Raw genomic sequence first — 8,910 nt, forward strand, 5'->3', positions numbered from 1 at the left:
TTTCATTTGATGGGGAATTCTATGAGAAAACTTGTGGTTTCACCATGGGTTCCCCCCTCTCCCCTATGGTAGCTAATCTATTCATGGAGGATTTTGAATCAAAGGCCTTAGCTTCCTCTCATCTTCTACCTAAGATGTGGAAGAGATTTGTGGATGACGCTTGTGTCATCTGGTCCCATGGTAAAGAAAAATTGGAACTATTTTTCCTCCATCTTAACAATCAATCTAGTTCTATAAAGTTCACATGGAATTTTAATGTAATGGTAGTATTCCCTTCCTTGACGTCCTCCTCTCAAGGAATGATGATGGCTATTTATCTCATCAGGTATATTGTAAGAAAACTCGTAGGGAACAATATCTTCATGCTAATTCTCATCATTTCCCAGCTCGAAAGCTTGGTGTTCTCAACACCTTAGCGGCTGGAGCTTTAAGAGTTTCTGATGAGAACCATCTTAAGGAAGAGAAAGCACATCTCCTAAGTGTTTTTTTTAATAATGGGTATAGCAGACACCAATGTACTAAGGCTTTCCTTAGAGCTGAAAAGGGCCCTAGTGCTAAGAAAGATACCAAGGATCAATTTTTTGGTGTTCATCTTCCTTTTATCCAAGGGACAACTAACAATATTGTGAGGATCAAAAGGAAGCATAAGGTGGCTTCAACCTTTCATCCTTTAAATACCATCTGAAGCTCCCTTAGATCTGTAAAAGGCCCAGTGGACCCCAAGAATATGAAGGGTGTTTACGTTTCCCATGCTCTTGTGGGACTCCCTACATTGGTGAGATTGGTCATTCGATTAATCAAAGGATTCGTGAGCATGCTGCTGACATCAAGCATGGCAGGACCCGCTCCTCTACTTTGGTGGAGCATGCAGATAAATCTAAGCATCATATCTGCATTGAGGAGGCCCAAGTAGTTACTAGGGTTAGTCATTTCCATCATCGTAAATTGAGGGAGGCCCTAGAAATTGAAAAAAGAGCCAATAATTTGAATACAAATGATGGTTGGAATATTAGTAGAAGTTGGGTCCGTGTCCTGTCCTCCTAGTTTTTTAGGCTTCTTTTGGGCTTTATTTTGTTTGTTTGGTTATCTATGTAGGTATTGGCATCCTTTTTATAGTATTTGTTGTTTATTTATTCTTCATTAGAGTTTATTTTCTTTATCCTTCGTGTTTTCTATATATTTTATCATCCTATTCGTTCTTAACTCCTTTTAGTATTCTTGTTATTTGTTTAATGGGCCTGAGCCCCATATTTTATTGTTGACCATGTTTTATTTATTGATTATTTTTCTTTGGATATATATATATGTTTTTGGTTTTATTTATTCATCTATATATATATATATATATTTCTTTTGACTAGTGTATATTTTTGTTTTATTTTATTTATTTTTCCATTAATTATTTTTAATTTATTTTATTTTATTTCCATTAATTATTTTATTTATCAAATGATCTTGTCTCAATTAGGGTCTTCACCCATTTTTATAATTTTTGACTCCCCTGCTTTAAAGTTTGACTTATATATATATATATATATATATATATATATATAATTTAAATATTATTTCTCAAAAACTAGCCGTTACATATTAATATTTTTAATAAATTAATAAACTAATATCATTATTTAAATATTACTTTTCAAAGCCTAGCTGTTTAATATAGCCGTTACTTAATATTATTTGTTTTTAATATATTAATAAATTAATATTATAATTTAAATATTATTGTTCAAATATAGTTGTTACTTGAAATTATGTCTCTACATTGCTCTCTATTTAAGCCTGTGCCATGGTCTGCCTCTTCATCTCATCTTGATGATGAACCACACTTCTTGGTTCGAAACAGGTCGGCCAAAAAATTCTCTTATGTGATTTCTACCGAAAGACTTTGCTTTTATCATTATGGATCACAGAAGCTTCAATATATAATAATATTATAAAATCCTCTTTACATTAATAATTAAAAAATGATTTTTCCACTCTTGAATTATATATTTAAATTTATTGATTTTTTTCAAGTTACAATGCAACCAACAAAACTGTGTCAATTATAAAATCATATATAAAGATGCAAATGTTTAACCTTAATTTTTCTTCACATATTGGTAACATTTTAATATATCGATAACACTACAGAATTAATCGTTATCACTTTGAATGCAAACATACTCATCATTGATTCAAAACCTCATTATGAGCCTAGATGTGTGGTCCAAAAACTTAAATACCCATTACTTATGATTCATTTCTAAAGTTTATTTATTGTGTAAAGTGAAACAATACACACACATATACACCCAAAAAACCATTCCACAAATATGCCCAAAACTGAACCCTAAATCCTATTCGAAATATGCCCAAAAATATGGGAGAAGAAGTCTAAAAGGAAAGTACAAACATGGTGAGTAAAAAAATGGTTGATTGTTACTAAACTTTTGTCTATGTAATGCTTTTGCAATACAAAATATGTTCATTGTATGTATCCTTCCAAGCTTGACTATATGTATTGCTTCTTCCTCTGGTTCGTGTTGATGCTTTAAATCTAATTTATAGTGTTTTAACCTTAAATTATAGGTATAATTATATATTATAATAAGTATTTTATATATTAAATGATATTAATTGTAGATTTTAAAAAATTATATTAAGAAATATAATATCTCATTCCTAGTGCTTTAACCCTAACCAATAAATATACATCATATTAAAATGTTGAGTATTGAATTATATTAATTGTATGGACAAATTATAAAAAAAATATTAACAAATATATGTGATGTTCATGTTTTAAAGTTTATAGTGCTTTAATACTAACTTGTGGTTATAAATTATATATTATAAGGAACCTTATGTATTTTAAATTAGATTACTCCTACGATATTTGTAAATTATAAAATCTAAAGAATATAAAATTTAAAATATTATAATTTTAACCCATTTAGAAAGATGATAAGAAATATTCACATACATATTTTTTAATAGTACACCTACACATCTCCTCCATACTAGTTTGTAGAGTACCTCTCAATGCAATAAACTTTAATTTAGAGTCTTTGGGTAGGTATTTTTGTTGGCCTAAACTTTTTGATCACAGTTGTGAACCTTTGGTTAAATTCCTTTAATCTCTCCTTAGGTCCCATAACATTTAAAAAAATCAATTTTTAGAGTACCATTAGTGATTTCTTCTCTAAATTTATTTTTAAATGTCTTTTGAAAATCACCCCAACTAGTAATTAAACAGATATATCGGCTAAAGTACCAACTAGAAGATTTATTTTCAAAAGTAAAGTTTATTAGTTCAATAGGTACATTAGGATATGGAACTTCAATATGTGAATATGGATATTGTATAGATGAACTAGTTTGAGACATTGAATCAACCATACAAAATTAACCATCCTTCTAATGTCAATTCTATGGATGGTATCAATTCCCAATACTTTATAGTAGGAATTAAACCCAAGAAAGAGACTCATTTAGACTCTTCCCTATTTGGATAGGAATATACCTATAGATTAATCACTCAATACAAAATTAACCATCCTTCTAATGCCAATTATATGGATGGTATCAATTCCCAATACTTTATAGTAGGAATTAAACCCAAGAAAGAGACTCATTTAGACTCTTCCCTATTTGGATAGAAATATACCTATAGATTAATCACCCAATAACCTTTCAATGAAATCTAATAAAGCATAAATTTTATTTTATATTTTCCTTTTAATTTTTCCGTTGCAAATTAACATATGAGAAAAAGTGAAAATAATATTTATTTAAAGAGAAGAGGAAACCTATTTTAAAATTTTACTCTCCTCACATAATTTTGATGCATTTGATCTCATGAGCTAATTTTATAAAAACATATTTTATAAAATTAACTCATGAGTTTGGGAATTTGACCTTTTATCTAAAATAGTAGCATTAATGGTTATGTTTTGTATGTTGTTATATTTTTTTAGTGGTACTTCTAGTAGGATTTTTAGGATATAAATTAGTATCATTTAAAATATTCAACAATACGTTGTGTTGTTGTGGTATCTCACAAATGTTTAGGATTGTTATTATCCACTGTCGAGAGGTTTTATCTAAAAAAAATCTTCTTGGTGTCTGTGGAAGTTATCTATGCCTATTGTAACTAAATCAATGTTTAAATTTGTAGGTAGGGATTCAATTAGGTTTGAAGGATACATTTCACAAAGAAAAGATAGTATGGTCTTTGGTTTGAATTACCTTCTACAATATTTATTTCTATATTAATTGTTTTATGTATAAAGTATTTTATCATTCTTTGCAAACTATCCATATTCAAGTTATATTTATCTCTTCCCTGTATAGTTGTTTTTGGTTTTGGTATGGGTAATACAATATTATTTTTTGGCTAAATAATTTCTGTTTTGAAAAAAAACCAAAATTTCTTTTTAATTCTTTGCTCAAATTCTACCATTTTTTCTTCTTCAAATTTTAAATTTAAGGTGTTGTTCTGTATTATCTTGATGAACATGAAGATAGGAGAAGGTAAAATAATTAGCATATACTTCAATTTAAATTTCTTGGTAAGGTGTTATATTGGGGTAAACATGTTGATGAAAATTGTAATATATTAGGGAAGATTGCATGGACTACCTAGGCAGGTATCCAAGGGAACAATGGATATATTGTAGCCATAATTATGGAATAGACCCACTTGGTATTTGATGGGTGATAAATAGACCAACTATGTAGTTAAAATGAAATAATATAATAATAATAAATAGTTGGCATCAACCCCTAATAATACTCACAAAAAAGTATAAATACGCACGGGTATCATTACATTGCAAGATATAACATATGTATTGTTTTGTATTAAACATGGCTTATGAAATGATTCTTTTAACGCGAAGTATTTAACATAGTTACACTTGTTTAAGGGGTATTATCTATATTCCCATGTTTCTTATAGTGTGATTTTATGTATTTTGAAATAATGTTTTGATCAGAAGTCTAACAATTTGTTCTCACTTATAAATATTAAGATTCACTACAAGTGATATTAGAGATATATTTTTACTCAAAGTCAAAGTTTTCTCTTTTCTCTTTTCCTTCCTGTATATTTTTAAAAAGATGGAAACTTAGGGTATATATATATATATATATAGATATATATATTCCTTCTCAAAAACCACCCAATTTCAAACAAAAAAACAATCTAAATTATAATCTACGAAGTGATGTGATTATTGATTTAAATTCATATTTCTTAGTTTTCTTGTAATGATGACTATGTAATTTGCAAATTGGATATTTTTTGGTAGAGTGCAAATATTTCAATTAAAGAAGTACTATTAAATCCAAAGTGGCCATGAAATTTTATCATTATGGCCATCGTATCCAATTAGAGAAATATCACAAGAGTTATAATCATTTTACATTAGAGCCCTTAAAACACTAACTACATAAATGATTTATGTGAAAATGAAGGCTTATTGGTAGAATTTAAAACTTTATTCTCTCTTATTTCTATCAATTTTTTCTATAATGAAAACCATCATCCATGTTCATATCATGAAGGTCTAAGTGCAAACAAATATTTATCTCTGATAATCTTCAAACTTTAAACAATAAAAATATTTTTATCCTAAACTTGTGTGATTTGAATATGTTTTATAAGTAATTCAAATATTTTAGCCAAAATTAATATTAATTAAGTTAATTCTTTTACTAGGTTTTAAAAATAATAATAATAATTTATTATTAAATAATATATTAACCTATAATATGAATTTTATTCATGAAAACAAAGCCTATGTCATATTTTTACTCATATTCCCAAAATGAGACGACTTGTTTGAGAAATAAGTTCTCATATTCTTTATCTAAGAGATTGTTGGCTTAGTGGGTCCTGACCCAGGTTCAGAGTTAATTGTGACAAACAAAATGTTACACTACTGACCCTTTCAGCATCAACCTACGTAGCATGTTGGGCCACTAATATGTCATTATTATTATCACTTTTGAATGCCTATTCCACCCATTTCTACTCCTCTTTATCATGTCATTTATCATGGTTTATCATATAAATCCATCTTATAATGATTTATGCTCTTATGGAAAAGTATTATTTATTCTCCTTTATTTTTAATAAATTGATGATTATGCATGATTTTATCAATGATAGTTTATTAATAAATTGGTTTTAACATTACTCACCATTTTTAGCCTCCAAGATAATTTCCAGATTGAAGATTTGATCATCATCAAATATTCCAACTCAGAAATTCGCTGGAATAAGAAGTGACAGTTTTGCGGTTGAGATTCTGGGAAAATGAAGAAGAATCTGGAAAATCCGGAACATGGGTTTTGTCTAGAACGGACCAAATTAACTTTATTGAAGAATGGTTTGCCCAAATTCGGCTTGTATTAAGAGAAACGCAGGGTTCTTTGAGCACGATTTTCTCAGATTTGTTGTTGCGGCCGTCCTCCAAATCTCAGCTGCAAAGCCAAATTCGCCTTGCTCTTGTTGAAAGATGGATGGAAATATATTTTCTTGTTGATCAATTGGTTAGAAACAATCCAATATTGTTATGAGAGATCATATTTACTATTTGATTTCTCCTCTTTGTGATTATAAAAGGAGAGCATGTATTATGTATTGGGAGAGAGATGGATGAGAGATGGAGAGATTTCTTGTTGTAATTATACAATTCCTCATCGACTCTCATTGATTAAACAGATATCGACTATTTGTAAAAAAAATTATGCATGATTAATACAAGAACGTGTTGCCGTTTAACTTTTTAGTTCTGTAACAGCTTAGCGGCATTTCACCGGTGGTTGAGGGCCCGGCCCTAGTGGATCGATCCACTGTTTGTATCTCTACCTTTTCATTATTGTTTTGAGATAGTTCATATTTGCTTATATTATAGTTTGCAAGTTAATCGGTTTGTTGTTTAATTGCTTTAATATCAGTGTGCTATATTAACGAATCGTGTTGCTATTATTTTATATTTAACAAGAATCTCAACACTGTATAATTTATCTTGTTAATGCCTTAATAGAGATTCTCTATTCTATTTCAATTATGGTTTCATTCCAATTGTTGTTCTGTTTGATTGATATTCATTAAGAATTGTTGCTCAATAGGATTGGTTATTCGATTCCATTAATTAGAGTTTGTTGTTCAAATTTGTTAAATAGGATTCATTGTTTAATTCCTTTAATTACAGTTTGTTGTTCATTTCTGTTGATTAATTGCAAAGAGTTTGCTTTTAAAGAGTTTTCCTAGTTTACTTTCAATAGCAGCTTTAGTTCAATTTCTATTTCCTTTTAATTGCTTTAAAGCAGGACTGTCAACTGTAGAGAACATTGGTTATTGCTTCCTCGTTCCCAGATTGATTGTCTTGTTCCAGTTTGATTTCAATTGCATCAATCTCTAGAGGAATGAGTTATTGCTACTGTATCCTCGATTGATGTTTGTTGAGTGAATAGTTGGATTTCAGAGCATTTGAGTTTATGTTGTTGTAGTTAGATTTCTTTTTCAAGTATCCATTTATTCTTACATTTAGAACATTGTACTACATCTTTCATAACATTACTCTTGAGTAAATAGCCACCTCAAACTGAGTACACTCTTGAAATAAAAAGTCGTCCCTGGGTTGACAATTAATGTGAAGATAATTAGGAGTCAAAAAGACACCTTTTATCGCTCAACATAGCGCAGGATGAAGTCTCACCTGAAGCAGTATGGGGTGATGTTGGAACCAATTTTACGCATTGATAGATCAGCGTGATGTCTTTTATACCGTAGATATGCCTTCATGCAGATCTATAAGCCCTTAGGGCTCGGTACTGTAACTTCCTTCAAACGACCTCTAGACCTCTGCGAAGGTCTACGATTGCCTTTTGTGGACCCTTAACAGATAAGTTATCTACATACGTGCATCATAAAATAATCCCAGATAGAAATTCATGCAAACCTACTTAAGTGCTTAATAAACGTAATAGAATGTATTATAATCTTCACGTAAATACTTAACATTCATTGCTTTCAGTTAATAAGACTTATCCAATAGAGTCATGCATCAATACATCATTATTTCATAAAGACATTATTTCATCACAACATATATTGCAAACATAAATGACAAAAGTAAACTGATAAAGAACATGAATTTCTTGAATAGTCTTCTTTATTGATCTTCAGTATTAGATTACATACTCAAAAATGCCTTGCGCACTCAGCTACAGGGGTCCGCACACTCATCTAGGGACACTACTCTAGGCCTTTGCGCACTTAGTTTTAGAGCATTTTCCTCCTCTAAGACTCACTTCTCTACGCTATCTTCCATTGACCCCTTACATCCATGATTCGTTACTATGCCTTAGACTCTCTAAGACACCTCTATTTATACAATCCCATGGTTTGCAGACCATGGGTGGATCTCCAAACAGACTCAAATTTACATGGACAAGGGTTAAAACCCTTTTTGACTCCTAACTTCATACGCGCTCTGCATTCACAATTCGTGGAGACTTTACAATATTTTTACTAAAATTTAAATCAAAACTTGGGTTTTTAACCCCAAAACTGACCCAGTGGACCCTATCCCAACAGGCCCCCAACACAAAGGTCATGACTTGCCCCCGAGTCACTCGGATGGAGTGATGATCTTGCTACGAAAATCCCCCATCTATACTTGCACTATTGCAACCTCGAAAATGTTATGCGTAGCTGCCTACTTGACCTCTTCCATGAGTTGCTCGGTAGCTGGTCTGTCCACAGCCAGCTTCATCATCTGCTAAGTCTTCTGCAATCCCCTCATCTTCTCCTAAATGTTGGTTGTTACTTGGTAAGCCTCATCTAACCAAGGTCCCAACCTAGCCTTAAGCACTGCCTCCTTCTTCTTGGTTGCTTATACCTGTGCG

The sequence above is a fragment of the Pinus tabuliformis genome, chromosome 3_2, assembly GCF_031772625.1.
Source record: "Pinus tabuliformis cultivar Carrire ecotype Pingquan chromosome 3_2, CPIR1, whole genome shotgun sequence".
Taxonomy (NCBI): domain Eukaryota; kingdom Viridiplantae; phylum Streptophyta; class Pinopsida; order Pinales; family Pinaceae; genus Pinus; species Pinus tabuliformis.